Consider the following 21,515-nt stretch of genomic DNA (forward strand, 5'->3'; position numbering starts at 1 on the left):
AGCAGACAGTAAGGCTAGAGCAGGTTCAAAACACTTACGCAAGTGTAATGCCCAACGCATGAGACGAGTGTTCTTATTCCTCCTGGAGTTACGATAGTTCAGAGGACGCTGGTCACTGAAGACGGTGACATGTGATGAGCTGGACAAGAACAAGTCGAAATGCTCCAGCGCAAGTACCAGAGCCAGGGTTTTCTTCTCTGTGATGGATTAGGCCCACTGACAGGGCTGGTGTTTGGCAGAACAATATGCAGTGGGCTGAAGACAACCTTCACCAGATGCTTGGAGTAACACTGCCCCTACTCCCAATTCACAAGTATCAGCCTGTAATACAAATGGTTTAGAAAAATCGGGGAACAAAAGTATAGAAGCAGTACTGAAATCTTTCGTTTTATCCATTAAGGGCACCTTAATGGATAAAGAAAGGGCAGTGACCTTATTCACCTTGCAGTAGTCGGTACATATCCATAATCCTCTATCAAGATTTTAAAAACGATGCACAATGAAGCCCACGGGGCTGGACAATTCCTCCACCAACCCTTGTTCCAACAGCAATGTAACTTCCTGATAAATTAGACACATGTGTAACTCTTGGGTATCTTTACTGAGGAAACGTTTCGCCACACAGTGGCTTCATCAGTCCATACAAAGGAGAATCTTGAAGAACAGGAGGAGAATGAGGTAATCAGTCCATCAGCCTTGAGTCGATGTGGGACTGATTACCTCATTCTCCTCCTGTTCTTCAAGATTCTCCTTTGTATGGACTGATGAAGTCACTCTGTGGCGAAACATTTCCTCAAAAAAGATACCCAAGAGTTGCACATGTGTCTAATTTATCAACATGTCGGTTCTCTGAACCATTCATCTACAATGCAACTTGTTGCTGAAGTAGTTTGTTTTGCAGGATTAGTTTATTAGGTTTAGCAGTTCCTACGTCCACATTTATTTGAAAGTTTACGCTTTCATGACAAATTTCCATCAACTTGTCTAATTACATTATCTTTTTTTTAAGTTTAGCCGTGCAAGGACTCTTCAATAGGGATTTCGTGTTGCACATCTGCCCTGAGAGGAAGGATGAAGGTGCTACCGGTAATAGTTACAAACTCAGTAATGATGCATCTTATTACTGAAACTACATTGTCACTTGGCATCATCAACTTAGTGATTCTTGCTCCAGCTGATTTTGGTAAGTTCAAAAACAAGAACAAAATTATATTAGACAAACTGACAGAGAAAAACTATAAATATTCATTATTAGGTAAGACACATATGCAACAGTTAGGTATCTTAATAAAGATACCTAACTGTTGCATATGTGTCTTACCTAACAATCTGTCGGTATTTTATACCATTTTAATGTTCAAATATTCATTAGACGCATAACACTCAGATCTCTGATTCATAAATGCTTTGAGCAATGATCTTAAGTCTCAGAACTAAATATAATATTATTGATAACAGCAATGGTTTGTTATTAATATAAATGTTGTGCCGAATAGGTAAAACTTTCTATTTTCGCTTAAATAACAATGCTCTTCTTGCCGAATAAGGCAAGCTAAAATTTGTGTATGCAATAATTTTGCAAAAACAATTCTGAACCTAACGAAAAAATATATTTCATTGTGTTTGTTTATTAAATTATTGTAAACTTATCTAAAATATATTTAGTTGGATTAGACTAAATTAAATTGCACTTGTTATGTAAAGGTTAGGCAATTTTTTAATTTTTCTTGGTAAAAACTAATATTTTTTACATTAACTTAAATGAAAAAAAAATCATCTTTAAACGCATAAGAGAAAATTTTAGAAAAGACTTAATTTTAAAGGAGTTCTTGCTAATTGACCAGTTTTACCTACTCGGCACGACATATATATATATATATATATATATATATATATATATATATATATATATATATATATATATATATATATATATATATATATATATATATATATATATATATATAAATATATATATATATATATATATATATATATATATATATATATATATATATATATATATATATATATATATATATATATATACATATACAAATACATATATATATATATATATATATATATATATATATATATATATATATATATATATATATATATATATATATATATATATATATATACATACATATATATATATATATATATATATATATATATATATATATATATATATATATATATATATATACATATATAAATATATATATATATATAATATATATATATATATATATATATATATATTATATATATATATATACTATATCTATATATATATATATATATATATATATATATATGTATATATATATATATATATATATATGTATATATATATATATATATATATATATATATATATATATATATATACATATATATATATATATATATATATATATATATATATATATATATATATATATATATATATATATATATATATATGAGTCCTGAGTTCATAGATGAGGAAATATCCAAAATTTATGAAATAGGTAATGATTTAAAATACCCAAGAAATGTAATTGATAAATCTTTTAAAGTTGCTAGAACACTTTTATAATCCAAAAAGGACAACCAGCCTTATTCAACTAAAAATATGTTGGTTCTCCTTACCATGAAAACTTGGTTGATATACCTTCTCTTCTTAAGACTTTTAATATTAAAGTTGTATTCAAAAATCTTGATACAGTAAAAAAACTTTTGATTAAGAATTCCCCCCCAAAATGCTGATGGATGTGTCTATAGATTCCTTGTAAAATTTGCGATAAAGTTTATTACGTCAAACTGGTAAAAATCTCGAACTAAGATTAAAACAACATAAATATAGCATTAGAACTGGACAAGATTCCAATGCTCTATTTATTCATGTAAGAGATTTTAACCATCCAATTGATTTTCAAAAAGTTGAGAAAGTAGTATCAAGCAAGTCCATGGTCGACAGGAATATAATTGAATCTTGTTTCATAAAAAGCAGTTTTGACAATAATATGAATATTTCCTTTGGTTTATATAAATTAGATCCAATTATAATTAATAGAATTTGGGTAGAATTTAATAATACACTGGACAAATAAATAGCTTGGGGGTGAGTTTTGCAAAGGACCTATCCAAGTTGGCTCGCCGCGCGTCACGTGTTTAACAGTTGTGGGATCTGATAGTGAGGTGCTGGCCGACCCCTTATATAGCTTCCTTGGATGCTTCACTTTCATAGTTCCTTGATAATGTGAGTAGTCACGAAAGCGCTTGGAATTTCTCTATTCTTTCAGAGTGGTTGTTTTGCATATTTTGAAATCACCTGTTTACTGTGATCTTATTGCATATACATATATATATATATATATATATATATATATATATATATATATATATATATATATATATATATATATATATATATATATATATATATAAATTATATATATATATATATATATATATATATATATATATATATATATATATATATATATACTATATATATACATATATATATATATATATATATATATATATATATATATATATATATACATATATACATATATATATATATATATATTTATTATCACACTGGCCGATTCCCACCAAGGCAGGGTGGCCCGAAAAAGAAAAACTTTCACCATCATTCACTCCATCACTGTCTTGCCAGAAGGGTGCTTTACACTACAGTTTTTAAACTGCAACATTAACACCCCTCCTTCAGAGCGCAGGCACTGTACTTCCCGTCTCCAGGACTCAAGTCCGGCTTGCTGGTTTCCCTGAACCCCTTCATAAATGTTACTTTGCTCACACTCCAACAGCACATCAAGTATTAAAAACCATTTGTCTCCATTCACTCCTATCAAACACGCTCACGCACGCCTGCTGGAAGTCCAAGCCCCTCGCACACAAAACCTCCTTTACCCCCTCCCTCCAACCTTTCCTAGGCCGACCCCTACCCCGCCTTCCTTCCACTACAGACTGATACACTCTTGAAGTTATTCTGTTTCGCTCCATTCTCTCCACATATCCGAACCACCTCAACAACCCTTCCTCAGCCCTCTGGACAACAGTTTTGGTAATCCCGCACCTCCTCCTAACTTCCAAACTACGAATTCTCTGCATTATATTCACACCACACATTGCCCTCAGACATGACATCTCCACTGCCTCCAGCCTTCTCCACGCTGCAACATTCATTACCCATGCTTCACACCCATGCAAGAGCGTTGGTAAAACTATACTCTCATACATTCCCCTCTTTGCCTCCAAGGACAAAGTTCTTTGTCTCCACAGACTCCTAAGTGCACCGCTCACCCTTTTCCCTTCATCAATTCTATGATTCACCTCATCTTTCATAGACCCATCCGCTGACACGTCCACTCCCAAATATCTGAATACATTCACCTCCTCCATACTCTCTCCCTCCAATCTGATATCCAATCTTTCATCACCTAATCTTTTTGTTATCCTCATAACCTTACTCTTTCCTGTATTCACTTTCAATTTTCTTCTTTTGCACACCCTACCAAATTCATCCACCAATCTCTGCAACTTCTCTTCAGAATCTCCCAAGAGCACAGTGCCATCAGCAAAGAGCAACTGTGACAACTCCCACTTTATGTGTGATTCTTTATCTTTTAACTCCACGCCTATTGCCAAGACCCTCGCATTTACTTCTCTTACAACCCCATCTATAAATATATTAAACAACCACAGTGACATCACACATCCTTGCGTAAGGCCTACTTTTACTGGGAAATAATTTCCCTCTTTCCTACATACTCTAACTTGAGCCTCACTATCCTCGTAAAAACTCTTCACTGCTTTCAGTAACCTACCTCCTACACCATACACTTGCAACATCTGCCACATTGCCCCCCTATCCACCCTGTCATACGCCTTTTCCAAATCCATAAATGCCACAACGACCTCTTTAGCCTTATCTAAATACTGTTCACTTATATGTTTCACTGTAAACACCTGGTCCACACACCCCCTACCTTTCCTAAAGCCTCCTTGTTCATCTGCTATCCTATTCTCCGTCTTACTCTTAAATCTATTAATAATAACTCTACCATACACTTTGCCAGGTATACTCAACAGACTTATCCCCCTATTATTTTTGCACTCTCTTTTGTCCCCTTTGCCTTTATACAAAGGAACTATGCATGCTCTCTGCCAATTCCTAGGTACCTTACCCTCTTCCATACATTTATTAAATAATTGCACCAACCACTCCAAAACTATATCCCCACCTGCTTTTATCATTTCTATCTTTATCCCATCAATCCCGGCTGCCTTACCCCCTTTCATTTTACCTACTGCCTCACGAACTTCCCCCACACTCACAACTGGCTCTTCCTCACTCCTACAAGGTGTTATTCCTCCTTGCCCTATACACGAAATCACAGCTTCCCTATCTTCATCAACATTTAACAATTCCTCAAAATATTCCCTCCATCTTCCCAATACCTCTAACTCTACATTTAATAACTCTCCTCTCCTATTTTTAACTGACAAATCCATTTGTTCTCTAGGCTTTCTTAACTTGTTAATCTCACTCCAAAACTTTTTCTTATTTTCAACAAAATTTGCTCTCTTTTTACATTGCTTCACCACTCTCTTAATCTCTCTCTTTTTCTCCATATACTCTTCCCTCCTTGCATCACTTCTACTTTGTAAAAACTTCTCATATGCTAACTTTTTCTCCCTTACTACTCTCTTCACATCATCATTCCACCAATCGCTCCTCTTCCCTCCCGCACCCACTTTCCTGTAACCACAAACTTCTGCTGAACACTCTAACACTACATTTTTAAACCTACCCCATACCTCTTCGATCCCATTGCCTATGCTCTCATTAGCCCATCTATCCTCCAATAGCTGTTTATATCTTACCCTAACTGCCTCCTCTTTTAGTTTATAAGCCTTCACCTCTCTCTTCCCTGATGCTTCTATTCTCCTTGTATACCATCTACCTTTTACTCTCAGTGTAGCTACAACTAGAAAGTGATCTGATATATCTGTGGCCCCTCTATAAACATGTACATCCTGAAGTCTACTCAACAGTCTTTTATCTACCAATACATAATCCAACAAACTACTGTCATTTCGCCCTACATCATATCTTGTATACTTATTTATCCTCTTTTTCTTAAAATATGTATTACCTATAACTAAACCCCTTTCTATACAAAGTTCAATCAAAGGGCTCCCATTATCATTTACACCTGGCACCCCAAACTTACCTACCACACCCTCTCTAAAAGTTTCTCCTACTTTAGCATTCAGGTCCCCTACCACAATTACTCTCTCACTTGGTTCAAAGGCTCCTATACATTCACTTAACATCTCCCAAAATCTCTCTCTCTCCTCTGCATTCCTCTCTTCTCCAGGTGCATACTCACTTATTATGACCCATTTCTCGCATCCAACCTTTACTTTAATCCACATAATTCTTGAATTTACACATTCATATTCTCTTTTCTCCGTTCATAACTGATCATTCAACATTACTGCTACCCCTTCCTTTGCTCTAACTCTCTCAGATGCTCCAGATTTAATCCTATTTATTTCCCCCCACCGAAACTCCCCTACCCCCTTCAGCTTTGTTTCGCTTAGGGCCAGGACATCCAACTTCTTTACATTCATAACATCAGCAATCATCTGTTTCTTGTCATCCGCACTACATCCACGCACATTTAAGCATCCCAGATTTATAAAGTTTTTCTTCTTCTCTTTTTTAGTAAATGTCTACAGGAGAAGGGGTTACTAGCCCATTGCTCCCGGCATTTTAGTCGCCTCATACGACACGCATGGCTTACGGAGGAAAGATTCTTTTCCACTTCCCCATGGACAATAGAAGAAATAAAGAGGAACAAGAGCTATTTAGAAAAAGGAGAAAAACCTAGATGTATGTATATATATATGCATGTGCGTGTCTGTGAAGTGTGACCAAAGTGTAAGTAGGAGTAGCAAGATATATATATATATATATATATATATATATATATATATATATATATATATATATATATATATATATATATATATATACATTAGAACCTCGTTTTTCGGTCGTAATATGTTCCGGAAGGACTGCCTAAATTCGAAGCAATATTTTCCCTTCAAAAACAATGGATTTTAAGGAAATGTTTGTATAATTGCACGGAGTATATACTCACTCGCTGAAAGGCAAAGAGAGACTGATTCACCTACATGCGGCATCCTGGGCTGATGCGTCTAATACGGACGATATACGATGCAACAGCCGAAATTGGGAGCAAAATTTCCGCCAAAAACCAGCCTAAATGCGAATCGGCTGATAAATGCAGAGGTCGAAAAATCAGGTTCCACTGTATATATATGTACATATATATATATATATATATATATATATATATATATATATATATATATATATATATATATATATATATATATATATATATATATATATATATATATATATATATATATATATATATATATAAAGATAAATGTATATATGTTGCTATGTAAAGTCTCTACAGAAGAAATGACTGATGATCAATATACACAGTTAAATCTAATTGGGTGTATCGTTCTCACATATACAGACACTTACGGTGTAGTGAGAGAAGCGTGGACACAGGGTGTGACCAGTGAGTTGCATCTGGATCAACACTATGTGACCCCAAGTGTCAGTGCAAACGTTTTTGAAACTCGTTCTATTAATAAGGACACTTTCAACTATCATAAACGTACATCTCTGTGGTCAAGGATAGACTGGACATTCTTATACGGGAGGGAACCTCTCCCACGATACTCAATGGCTGTCCTGGTGGTAGGACCAGCAGACTGGGTGCGCATGGCTGCAATACAGGTCAGTCTCCAAAAAAATGTTGAAGGGGTTAAATAACTAATGCTAAAAAAAAAGTTTCTTAAAATGTTAAAGCATATATTATATGTTATTGTGTTGGTGAATATGAATATTATTTAACAACGTGAACCCTATACAATGCTTGCCTTTAAGTTAATATAAAATTGATAATATAATATAAAATAATAATATAAAATTAATAATATAATTTTTTTTATATATGATACAAATTTGCTTGAGTTATGGAACTTATGTATGCCTCTGGTTAAAAAAATATAGCACCAGAAAGCTATTTTATTCCACAAAGGATTTTATACAGTCGTTGACAAACATGTCATGAACACCATCAACACCAGAGTATTAAATTAAGCTACTGATCTCGTACATGACCTTTCTAAATCACATTGACCAGTCCAAAAGCTGTAAGATTCCTTGCAATGCGTGATACACTGTCCCCTACCCATCAAGATACACAACCTAGGATACATGTTTCATAGCTAATGAATATAAATAGTCCCTCACCCACCAAATTATATTGTCTTTTGTCCACCAAGATATATTGTACGTCGTCCACCAGAATACGTTATCCTCTTCCTGTCAAGATACCAGAGAACATACTCTACCATTTACGAGGATACACGTGTAGAAAATTAAAATTACCTGGATGTAGCTCATAAGATACATACCAGTAAATGGTAACAAAGATAATTATTCTTTATCAAGGTTACAGAGACAAGTAGGAATTTTAGGACACCTAGGTCGCAAAAAATGTCCCCCTTCGATACCTACCATAATCTATCTCTCCACAAGTCACTCTGGACCTATATTAATTTCAAATGAAATATACATCACCAAGAATTCTGGTAAAAACATTATTATAAATGTGTGGACTGTATATTAAAATTAATAAATGATTACATATACACATTTAGGTAACAGAAGGAGAATTTATAATCATAAGACTCACTAGTTTGTCTGGAGATTACAGTGTGTCATACCCCTTGCCTAAATATGAAGAAAATACTGGCCAGAATCTCAACATAAAAAGACAACGACTTAGCTAGAGTTCCTAAGCTGTCCTGTCCATCTGCTTTATGCTCATGTTATGCAGGACTGTAAATCCAACAATATCGGCTCCTATTTGGGAAGTTTCAAACACAATTTAACTTCCAGAGCAGCGAAATTTATGCACATTTCATTAGCATGCTTGTACCACATTAAAAACAATGGTGTCTCTCCCTGCTCGTCAGCACAGGTGCAGAACTTCCGTGTCGGTTCACTTCTTTAAAATACACTTTAGAGCAATAGTAATGTATTAATCAGGTATATTTACACTTTAAAAAATATACAGCATACTTTTGGGAAATTATTTTCCACACTGCAGCTGGGCGGAGGTCGTTGCTAAACGACTCAAATTATTCCTTCCTTTAGGAGACGATTGCAGCTAGTTCTGGCTTGAGTGGCTGTTCTCCTAGTAGGTCTTACTACAATTTCATCTTCCTGCATCACTTGGTCAGCATTACCTTCAATATCACTCGTGTCACTTTCCCTTACATTTTCATTTACCTTTGATTGAATACCATTTAATTCCAAGGGAATCAATTTATTAATTGTGCTTAAATTTTCCTGGCCACGACACAACACTTTGACATTCCAGACAACACCTTGTGCATCTGGGTACAATGTCAATACTTTGCACAGAGGCTACAATGTACGATGTTGTTCAGTATCAATTAACACAATGTCACCTGGCTGAATGTTTTGTCCATTTACTGCCTCTGTCGCACCATAAAAGTGTTCATGTAGTGTAAGAAGATATTCCTTACGCCACACATTAGACCAATGATCAATTACTTTATTTAACATTTTAAATTTATCACACAACACTTCCGCATCATTGTAATCTTCATCACTTTCTTCAGGATTATGTCGATAGACAGGGGCAGCTTCCAATTTCCTTCCATATATTAGGTGAGAAGGTGTTAATACATCTGAATCAGGTGTATTACTCATGTACGAGAGAGGTCTATTGTTTATCCGATTCTCTGCCTCCACTAACACTGCACGAAATTCCTCCAAATTAATTCTCTTCCGGTGTAGTACTTTACGGAGACACCTCTTCACTGTGCCTATTTTATTTATTTATTTTTTATTTTTTTTTTTATTAATTTGAACATGATACAGAGAAGTACAAAAGAATACGGTTAAATGCAGCATGCCAAAGCCACTTGAATGCATAGCATTACGAGCAGGCTTAAAATTAACTTAAGATTAACTAAGCAATGAAGTATTCAGTGGTAAAACATTATTATAAACAGATAACAATTAAGCACAAATGAGTATTACAAAAACAGGTCGTATTGTTGCATGCATTGCTGTACAATCAGTGTTTATTTATTTATTTATTTATTTATTTAATTTGAACATGATACAGAGAAGTACAAGGAATACAATTTTTAAAGTGCAGCATGCCAAAGCCGTTTGTTTGCAGAGCATAATGGGCAGGCTTAAAATTAACTTAAGATTAACTAAGCAATGATATATTCAGTGGTACAAAAATTATTGTAAAACAGATAACAATTTAGTACAAATGAGTATTACAAAGACAGGTCATATGGTCATTTACTGTGTTGCTGTGTAATCAGTAGAATGGAGTATTCTGTTAGGTAATGAAGTTAAATAGTAACAAAGTTTGATTGGGTCACAGGTTGACATTTATGAGATACAATAATGAGATACATATATGAGATACAATTTATGAGATACAATTATTCAGTATTTATTTAGTTGTGGGTGAGTAAGTGATTTTTGAGAAGAGACTTGAATTTATAAACAGGTAGTGTTTCTTTTATTTTCAGAGGTAATGAATTCCAGATTTTAGGGCCTTTTATGTGCATTGAGTTTTTGCATAGCGTGCGATGGACACGAGGAACATCAAAGAGTGATCTGTGCCTTGTGTTATGGTCATGTGTTCTGTTGAGGTTGGCAAGGAGATGTTTGAGGGGAGGGTTTATGTCAGAGTTAAGTGTTCTATGTATGTAGTAGGTGCAGTAATAAGTATGGATGTTTTGTATTGTGAGTAGGTTTAGAGTTTTGAATATTGGTGGAGTGTGCCGTCTGTAGTGGGAATTTGTTATCATTCTGACTGCAGCCTTTTGCTGGGTGATTAGTGGTCTGAGATGGTTTATTGTTGTTGAGCCCCATGCACAAATTCCATAGGTGAGATAGGGGTAAATAAGTGAGTGATATAGGGCCAGGAGGGCTGACTGTGGAACATAGTACCGTATCTTCGATAGTATGCCTACTGTCTTGGAAATTTTTTTGGAAATTTGTTGTATATGTGTTTTAAATTTGAGTCCATTATCAAGGTAGATTCCTAGGAATTTTCCCTCTGTGAGTTTTGTGATAGGTGATCCATTTATCATTATGTTAAGAGACACATCTGCAGCTCTGTTACCAAACTGAATGTAGTAGGTTTTGTCAATGTTTAGAGTAAGTTTGTTGGTCCTCATCCAGGTTGATATTTTCTGTAATTCGGTATTTACAGTATTTGCTAGCATGACTGGGCTCGAGTGAGAGTTGACGTATGTAGTGTCATCTGCAAATAGTGTGGGTTTGAGTAGTTGCGATGCATTTGGTAGGTCATTTATGTATATGAGAAAGAGAAGAGGGCCTAGGACACTTCCCTGTGGGACACCAACTGTAATTGGCTGTGCGGAAGAGTTTGCCCCATTTGTGTACACATATTGGCTTCTGTTGCTGAGGTATGACTTTAGGTAGTTGAGGGAGTGCCCTCTTATACCATAGTGCGACAATTTTATGTGGAGCAAGTCGTGGTCAACTGTATCGAAAGCTTTATGTAAGTCAATGAAGATCCCCAGTGGGACTTTTTTTTTCTCTATTGCTGTATAAATATGTTCTAGCATGTGGATAATAGCATCATTAGTATTTTTATTAGGCCTGAACCCAAATTGACAGGGGTTGAGTATGTTGTGGGAGATGAGGTAGGAATAGATACGCTTATGGATTAATTATTCAAAGATTTTAGAGAGAGGGTGTAAGTTAGATATTGGCCTATAGTTATTCAAGTTTGTGTAGTCCTCCTTTATGGATCGGGGTAACCCTTGCTATTTTGAGAACTGTAGGAAAGGTAGAGGATTCAATGGATTTGTTAAAGAGTGTTGCAATGATTGGTGATAGCATCTGTGACACTTTTTTGTATATAATGGGTGGTAAGGTATTTAAATCTCCTGTCTTGCTTTTTAGTTTGTTGATAATAAGGGAGACTTCAGTTGGGTTAGTCGGAGCTAGGAACAGTGTGTTCGGGTAGTTGCCAGTGAGGTAGTCATTGGGTGGGGTATCTGAGCTTGGGATTTTATTGGCAAGGTTTTTTCCTATAGTGAAGAAATCATTGAGTCTGTTTGCTGTTTCAGTAGGTGGGAATTGGGGTTCATCTGGTTTTGTTGATTCAATTTCGCTATTTCGTGTTATCTTTTTTGTTCCTAGTATTTCTGATAGGGTTTTTCAGGTCTTTTTTATGTCACCTCGTAAGTTGGATAATCTGTTCTCATAATACAATTTTTTTAGCCCTTCTTATTAGGCTGGTTAGGATTGACGAGAACGTTTTGTTTGGTCTCTGGTTATGTGGCCCATTCTGTGCTGTTTTTCGTATAGGTGCTTTGTATTTATGGATTTGAGGATGATGGGTGTTAGCGAGGGACTGTTCAGTCTCTTTGAAGTCATCTGTTTAGTTTTTGTAGGGCAGTGCTTGTTATAGAGGTATTGGGTCTTTTTTAGAAAATTATTAATACATTCGTTAATATCTGTGTAGATTTCTAGCTCAGTGTGCCAGTCAATGTTTGTCACTGCTGCTGTGAAGTTATTGATAGCTGCCTCATTGTGAAGTCTGAAAGTGACTTTAGTAGTGTCTAGGGGTAATTTGCCAAGGTTTGTTATGAGGAAGGTAGAGTAATGGTCTGTGGTATTATCTGTGATTATGCCTCATTTTAAAGGGGATATGGTGTTGGTCCAGATGTGGTCTAGTAGGGAAACACTAGTCTCTGTAACTCTTGTAGGTTTTGTTACTGTTGGTAGCAACATGCAGTTACTCATTGTGTTTGTGAATTCTTGGTCTTGTAGAAGATTTATATTGAAGTCACCTGAGAGTAGTAAGTGATCTTTGTTCATGCATGCATCAGTTATCATACTTCCTAGGTTTTCACTAAAACGGCTAATGTTTGACTGTGGTACTCTGTAGATGTTTATCACTGTGAGAGGTTTTTGTAGGTATTTGGATTTGAATTTAGCTATTATATATTCCCCATGTCAGTCTTTCATACAGGCCCCCCTGCCAAGGGGCTCTAGGAGTAATAAATTCCTGGTACACCCTCGTTGGGTTAACAGAGATTGAACATCGTTACTATTATTTAATTCTATCAAGTGTTGAGCATCCACTACAAAATTTGTGGCATTATTCGAAATCATCAATCTCGGACAGGATCTCCTAGCTGCAAATTTTCGAAACAGCTGTATAAACTGTTCTGCAGACAAGTCCTGAGCCACTTCTAAATGAACTTCCCTGGTAGCAGTACAAGTGAACAAACACATACACTTTCAGTGGAACACCATCTGAAGTACCTGTTAAAATGATTGGACCACTATAGTCCACACCTGTTACATCAGATGGTTTCACTAATTGTACACACTCCTTTGGCAGTGGTGGAGGACCTGGGTACATATAGGATCTGGTATCCACACGGCGACATATTACACAAGATTTAATCACCCTTTATACACTTTGCCATCCTTGTGGAATCCAGAAAGTTTCCCTAATACAATTTAAGGTATCTTGTACCCCACCATGCATTACATTTTCATGGGCATTTAAAACAATTAAATTTGTTAGATGATGAGTTTTGGGCAGTAAGATAGGGTGTTTAGCATAATCACCCAATTCAGCATTTTGTAACCTACCTCTGCACCTAATTACATTGTTCTCAAAATACAGCCCCAAATTCTCTGTAATGGAACCTTTCTCAATTTTTCTTTTCATCATCAGTTTAATCTCATTTCCATAGATTTCTTCCTGTACCCTCTTTATCCAATATTCAAGAGGATGTGAAAACTTAAATGAAATATTCATCTTATTTAGAAATTTAAACACCAACTTAGTTACATTGATTAGTTTGAGTAAAGAAGAATACCTATTTATATCAATGGCTAAGGAAGGACAAACTATTGGAGCGGTGGTCACAGTAATTTCAACAGGAGCAATATACACCTTTTGTACAGGCCAATTAGTTTATTTACCAACCAGCTCGGTCCTTTAAACGATGATACAGCATTTACAAATTTAGCATAAGGTAAACCTCGAGACAAGAAATCAGCTGGATTCTTCTCACCAGGTATATGATTAAATGCTGACCCAAACTATTATATTTCTCTTGCATCTGATTATTTTCAGCAACTCTGTTTTGTACATACACAATTTTACTGTTCCCATTACGAATCCATTGTAAGGATACCTCATTATCAGACCAAATTACAGTGTCACTAATATTTATCTCCTGCAACTTATTAGCTAATTATATATAATTAGCTAATTTGACACCTATATAAATGGCTGTTAATTCCAACTGAGGTAAGGTACGTGATTTAATTGGAGACACTTTAGCCTTAGACGTAACAAAAAAAAGATAAATAATGCTATTACATTGAAGGTAAGCAACTGCTCCATACGCCAATTTTGAAACATCACAAAAAATGTGGAGTATATTTTTCCCATCTGGATTGGCTGCCTGGCGTGGGAACTCCAACATTGGATTTTTTCATAACCACCAATTAATTCATCCCACCTGTTAATAAATTCCTCAGGCAGAGTTTCATCCCAAGCACATTTAAGTTTCCATGCTTCCTGTATTAATAATTTCCCTCTTATAGTAAGGGGTGACACTAAACTTAGTGGATCAAAACATTTGGAAACTTCAGCAAGCAAAACTCTCTTAGTTAATTTATTGGGCATACTGTAATTATTAGGTTTTAGCATTAACAAATTTCTCTCAGTATCCCAAGTTAAACCCAATACATTACTACATTTTGGCACTTCATCTCCAGGGTAATCTTTAATTATTTTGTTTTTTAATTTGGACGAATTACTATTCCATTCCATCAGAAGCATATTTGCACTTTGCATTATTTTATTAGCCTCTCCATAAGTCATTAACAATTCCTCTTCAGTTGATGTCACACCCAAGAAATTGTCCACTTAAAATTGTTTGCTCATTGCTTAACTCACTCAGTGGACTTCCCATACGTTTAAGGTGTGCATTTAACGTCGCTAGAAGGAGGAACGGACTGGATGTAGCACCAAATAATACGCTCTTAATGTAAAAGGTTTTCAGAGGGCTAAGTGGGTCATTAGGATTCTCAGGCCATAAGAAGAGGGTACAATCCCGGTCAGCCTCTTGTAAACCCACTCTTAGGAAAGCTTTACTTATGTCTGCCGTAAAGGCATAATTCTTCACCCTGAAATTTAATAAGATATCTCCTAATTTTTCCATCAACGACAGACCTGTCATCAAACAGTCATTTAAACTAGATACATTTTTGTTACTCCTGGCATTACAATTAAACACAATCCTCAGAGGAGTGGTCTTAGAATCCTTCTTCACTCCGTGATGTGGCAAATAGTGACCATAAATTTTGGCTTGCTCAGTAGGTACATCTTCTATAAATTTATTAATTAACTGTTCAGTAATTATATCATTATAGGCAGTCAACAATTCTGGTGTCTTACTTTAATTGTCCATATGCCATTCTGTAATTAGTGGGCAATTCTGGATGGTTCAGTCTCCACGGAAGTCGTACCCAGTATTGTCCAGATTCAAATTTTACATCTCTCAGGTACTGTTCCTGAGTAAAAGAATCGTCTGGACTTTCTTCATTAACATTTATTCCAATACTGCCTAATTCCCACAATTTATGCACTGGCTCAACACCATCCTCTATGGAAGAATTATACTGGGGTACGATTTCATGAGAAAGACACACAGTTATGGTATTTGTAGTTTCCTCTAGTCATGAATTATTACGAGGAATCCTACCATACATTACATGGCCTCCAACAGTCTTTAAAATGGTGACACCACATTTCTTTACCATACCCTTTACAAGGGAGGCATAATAATCACTACCTATCAAAATATTTATTGGGCCTACAGAATCATCATTTACACCAGAAGGTGCTAAATTTACATTATGTGAAAGTCCTTCTGAAGCTTTACTAAGCCCTACTGTAGATATTTTCTCTGGGAGTCTATCTACAATTACTGCATTAACACGTTTTTTCTCATTGCCCAACCTGACAGTTACATAGACAGTGTCATACAATTGAGACCTTTTATCTGAGAGAAAATCAGATAATTTTAGAGTTGTAGGATTTCCCATCTGTACTTTCACCCCATTGAGACATTTATGTTTTATGAAAGTACGTTGTGATCCCTGGTCAAATAATGCAGTTACATTTTTTATTTATGCCTTTTATCATCATTTTTTACCTGTAACACAGGTAAGACTACTTCAGCAAAACCATCATTATTAACATTAGCAGCAATTTTTACATTAGCCACTGTTGTGTCAGGATTGTCAACATTATCATTATTATCAACATTATCATATAGACCTTTACACATGACTATATGGTGTCTTCCTTTGTGACATTGATAACAGTTGTTTAATTTGGTATGACAATCCTTTACATTGTGATTGCCTAGACATCTGATACATCTGTCAAGTTCCTCCATCCTTTCAACTTTATCATTCCATGAATTGTATGCATTCCAATTTCTTAGAAAAATGAGTACCCTTGCAGAAAAGACAATCTCTCTTTTCTTTGACTGGTTTCTTATTAACTGGGCTACTCTTAGGAGGGTAATTATTCTTCTTACCCTGTGTAGAATCATTATTTCTGATTCCTGCTACTTGATATGTACCTATGCAACTCTTATTAGTAGATGAATTCTGATTATTAACATTGGGATAATTTTTTCCTTTGTGAAACTTGACAGATACCTCAGAGTTATTATGTGTTGCATCTTTAAATTCTTGTAGACCTAGTCTTATTTCCTACAGACCAAAATAACCTTTGTGATACCTGTTCGAGATACATTCAAGTGTTTTACAGCTTAATTTATTCTGTACAATAGCACTCAATAACCAGTCTGATTCCTTCAGATTATATTTATTACTTAAAGTTTTGAGAGTGCTCTTCAGTTTAATTTTAACTGCTGTAAACCTTTGTAAGTGTGATCTGGAGATTTTAAATTAACAATGATATTCACTAGATCCAACCTATTTTGTTCTATATTACCAAAAGTGACCTTCAACAAATCAACTGCTTCTTTGTAAGAATCATTTACATTGAGAAAGGCTTGTATGAGTATGTGAGCATCTCCTCTTATCTGTCCTTTGAGATAAAATAATTTAGTTGCACATGCTAGGTCACTCCTATCATGCACAGCTGCTTTAAAAATAGACAAAAACTTTTCCCAATTTTCTCCAGGATTAAATACAGGTAAACATAATTCTGGGAGTTTTGGCAAAGACATCTTATTTGTTGGAATAGATTGATTAACTGCCTGGTTTACACCTTTTAATTTATTCAAGGCCTGACTTTTACAAGAAAGAATCTTTTCTTCTAATTCATAATAATCTTTTCAACATATCACTACAAACTGGCATAGTGCCAGATAAGTGTAAAATAACAAATATAATACCCATTTGCAAGGCAGGTGACAGGTCCTTAGTTTCGAACTATAGACCAATAACCCTTACCTCCACAGTGGGAAAATTTAAGAAACAAATAATTGCCGAGGTAATTCGTAGTCATCTTGAGAGGCATAAATTGATTAATGAAATCCAACACGGTTTTACAAATGGGTGTTCTTGCCTTACGAATTTACTAACTTTCTTCACTAAGGTGTTTGAGGAGGTAGATCATGGTATTGAATGTGATATTGTGTATATGGACTTTAGTAAGGCTTTCGATAGAGTTCCACATCACAGGCTATTGAGGAAACTTAAGACACATGGAATAGGAGGAAAATTTTTTTCCTGGGTAGAATGATTTGAATAGACTGATGCAGTGGTCGAAGAAGTGGCAGATGCATTTTAATATAGACAAATGCAAAGCTCTAAATGTTGGACAGGAAAATAACCATGCCACATATAAATTACATAATGCAGATATTACTGACTGCAAAAAGGATTTAGGAGTTCTAGATAGCAGTAATCTGAAACCAAGACAACAAAGTTGATCCCATGTATCAGAAATCTTCACTTGGATAGACTGAGAGCCCCGAATCTGCACTCTCTAGAAAGGCAAAGAATGAAGGGGGAATATGATTGAGATGCATAAATGGAAAACAGGAATAAATAAAGGGGATGTAAATAGCATGCTAAAAAAATCTAGCCTAGACAGGACTCGCAGCAATGGCTTTAAGTTGGAAAAATTCGGATTCATGAAGGATATAGGAAAGAACTGATTTGGTAATAGAGTTGAGGTGATGTTGTGTAGTTTTAAAAATAGATTAGATAAATTGAAGATTGAGACAATTATGCAACATAAGGTAATCTTTATTAAGGAAACGTTTCGCCACACAGTGGCTTTATCAGTCCAATACAAAGTAGAAATAGATAAGGAGACCAGTAGTTTGAGGTAATCAGTCCCAGAGCCTGGAATCGATGTGTTCAGTCCATCACTCTTGTAGAAAGTGCAGCATATGGCAGGAGAAGTGGCTTATATACTGTAATCAGTTGAGTCGAAGCAGAAGGAGGCGGGATCATAGTGGAACCACCCACTAATTTAAGTAGGTTTTCGTCCAGAGGTTGGACAAGTATTGAAGAATTTACACAAATAACCCGCACATAGAAGAGAGGAGCCTACGACGACGTTTCGGTCCTACTTGGACCATTTAGAAAGTCACACTAGCGAAAAGGAGAGCAGGATGGGTATGTATAAGCAGGAGGTGGTAATAGTAGTAGTGGTGGTAGTAGTGGAGGTGGAAGGTAGTAGTAGTGGGGAGGCTGTAAGAGGAGGAGGAGCCAGTCAAATACTAAGAAAGAGGAGCACTGCAAGGGGAGCTAGGTGCCCACAGAGGGTGAGAGCAAGAACACAGAGGGGGATAAAATAAATAAATAAATAAATAAGGAATAAATACACAGGGCAGAAGAAAGACAACCCAAAGGAGAAAAAAGGAAAAAGGAAAGGAGAAGAGGAAGAAGAAAAATGAGGAATCAGGTTAGGTCACGGGTGTTCTGAAGTTTGGAGCATTTTACAATGTAGTGGAAGAGGAAGGCATCTACAGAGACGAAGCCAGGACTAAGATTCATAAAGGGAAAGTTGTGTATTAAGTAGGATTCAACCAGACGGCGACTGTTAAAGTTGGAAGTAAGGAAGACAGTTTTAGTAGAAGACCAATCAATAGGATGACTCTGATCTGTGACGTGACAGAAAAGAGCATTATTAGTGTAGGCAAGCCTAACACTACTTTTGTGCTCCTTAAGTCTGTCAGCAAGAGATTGGCCAGTTTCTCCAAAGTATTGAAGAGGACAGGAGGAACAAGAAATAGAGCAGACGAAAGGAGCATCTGTAGAGGGAGGAGAGGTATGAACGAGATTAGTGCGAAGAGTGTTAGTCTGGAGGAAAGTAAGTTTGATGTCTAAGGAACTGGGAGAGTTGTTGAGATTAGAAAGACCAGAAATGTAGGGAAGGCAGAGGACAGAAGAGTTCCCAGGAGTAGAGAGTTTGGGAGAGAAGAAATTACGTTAAACGCGTGAGAAGGCAGAGTCTATGAAATGGGAAGGGTAGCCAAGACGGGAAAATGAATTATGAAGAGTGGAAATTTCTGATTGAAGGAACTGAGGATCACAAATGCGGAGAGCACGAAGAAAGAGGGCGATAAGAACACTTTTATTGACAGAGGAAGCATGATAAGAAAAGTAGTGAATGTACATGCCACTGTGCATAGGCTTGCGGTAAACGGAAAAGGCAAAACCTGTATCTGAGCGGTGGACATGAACATCAAGAAAAGAAAGCAAAGAATTAGATTCCTATTCAGCTTTAAACTGAAAGGAAGGGTAAAGATTATTAAGAGCATCAAGAAATGGTTGGAAGAGACAAGAGTCATGAGGCCACAGAGCAAAGATGTCATCAACATAGCGGAGCCAGAATGAAGGGCGCACATCGATAATAGGAAGTAGAACAGTCTCGAAGTATTTCATGTAAAGATTAGCAAGGACAGGAGAGAGAGGAGAGCCCATAGCGACACCGAAGGTTTGAGAATAATATTTCCCTTGGAAGGAAAAGGAATTAGAGTCCACACAGAGGCGGATAAGATCAAGAATGACATCAATAGGTATAGGGAGATGAAGAAATCCTTCATTGGCCTTCTCTCTAAGAAAATCAGGGACATCATCATGAGGGACATTGGTGAAGAGGGACTCAACGTCAAGACTAAGCATCTTACAGGTCGGGAGAGAGTGAACCCGTTCAATGAAGTCTTGAGAATGACGAAGGTGGGCAGGAGAAAAAGTACCAAGAAAGGGAGTGAGGGTTTTGGCCAGCCAAGAAGCAAGAGAATAAGAGACAGAACTTCTGGAGGATATGACAGGACGTAGAGGAATATCAGGTTTATGGGTTTGGGGAAGACCATAGCAATACGGCAGAGAAGGACAGATGACACGAAAACGTTGAACAAGGTCAAAGTCAGGAGGACAGAGGTCGGAGAGAGTCCTTAGTTTCATGTTAAAAGTTCTCTTGATGCGATCAAGAGGGTTGGAAACGAGAGGAGTGTAGGTACGCGAATCAGAAAGCAAGACGTCAGCTTTACGGAGGTAATCCTCGCAATCAAGAATAACTACCGAATTACCTTTGTCAGAAGATAGTATGCCAGTGTTAGTGTTGGATTTAAGAGATGAAAGGGCAAGTTGGTAACAGCGCGGACACATTCATTCAAGACATGCAATAGCTAGTAAGGCCCTTGCGGGCCTCTACAAGCTGCAACATGCCTCCCAACGCACCAAATCCCTAATACGTCCTCTGATAACTTACTCTCCTCTAGCCCCCTCTCTTGCAGCTAAAACAAACTTACTTAAACTGCAGCATGTCCAGAACATGGCACTGCGCTGGGTGCTTGATGTCAGATGAGAGGACTTCGCCACAAGCGAGTCTCTACATGCCCAATTAGACATCCCTGCGCTGAATCTGTACTGGAAGACGCTCAGTGACAGACAGATAAACAAACTTGAGACACGACATGACTACTGGACCTCTCTCCTTGACGAAGACATTCGCAGACCCACAAACCAACACAACCTTTTCTACTCCTTGCATGATCCTGCTCCTAACCCTATTTACAAATAACCTTGGATTCGGTGACAGGTACCTTCTCTGACAGGTACTATTTTCTGACCCACGTTTGCCTTAGCTTTTGGGTTAAGACATGGCTCAGTTCTACACTCCTCTCTAGCGCTAAACTTCGCCTGTCCCTTCCTCCCCGCTCACCCCACCGGAGTCCCAACAGAAGAGCCTGATTTTCTCTTCTCAATATCTGTCCCACGATCGCCTTCAGTGCTGGGTTAAGCC

General features: G+C 36.4%; 1 pseudogene; it reads right to left on the bottom strand.

The window, feature by feature from the left end:
- Positions 1 to 207: 207 nt before the first annotated feature.
- On the bottom strand, positions 208 to 20,878 carry LOC138854797 (uncharacterized; annotated as a pseudogene).
- Positions 20,879 to 21,515: the final 637 nt, after the last annotated feature.

The sequence above is a fragment of the Cherax quadricarinatus genome, chromosome 70 (assembly GCF_038502225.1).
Source record: "Cherax quadricarinatus isolate ZL_2023a chromosome 70, ASM3850222v1, whole genome shotgun sequence".
NCBI lineage: Eukaryota > Metazoa > Arthropoda > Malacostraca > Decapoda > Parastacidae > Cherax > Cherax quadricarinatus.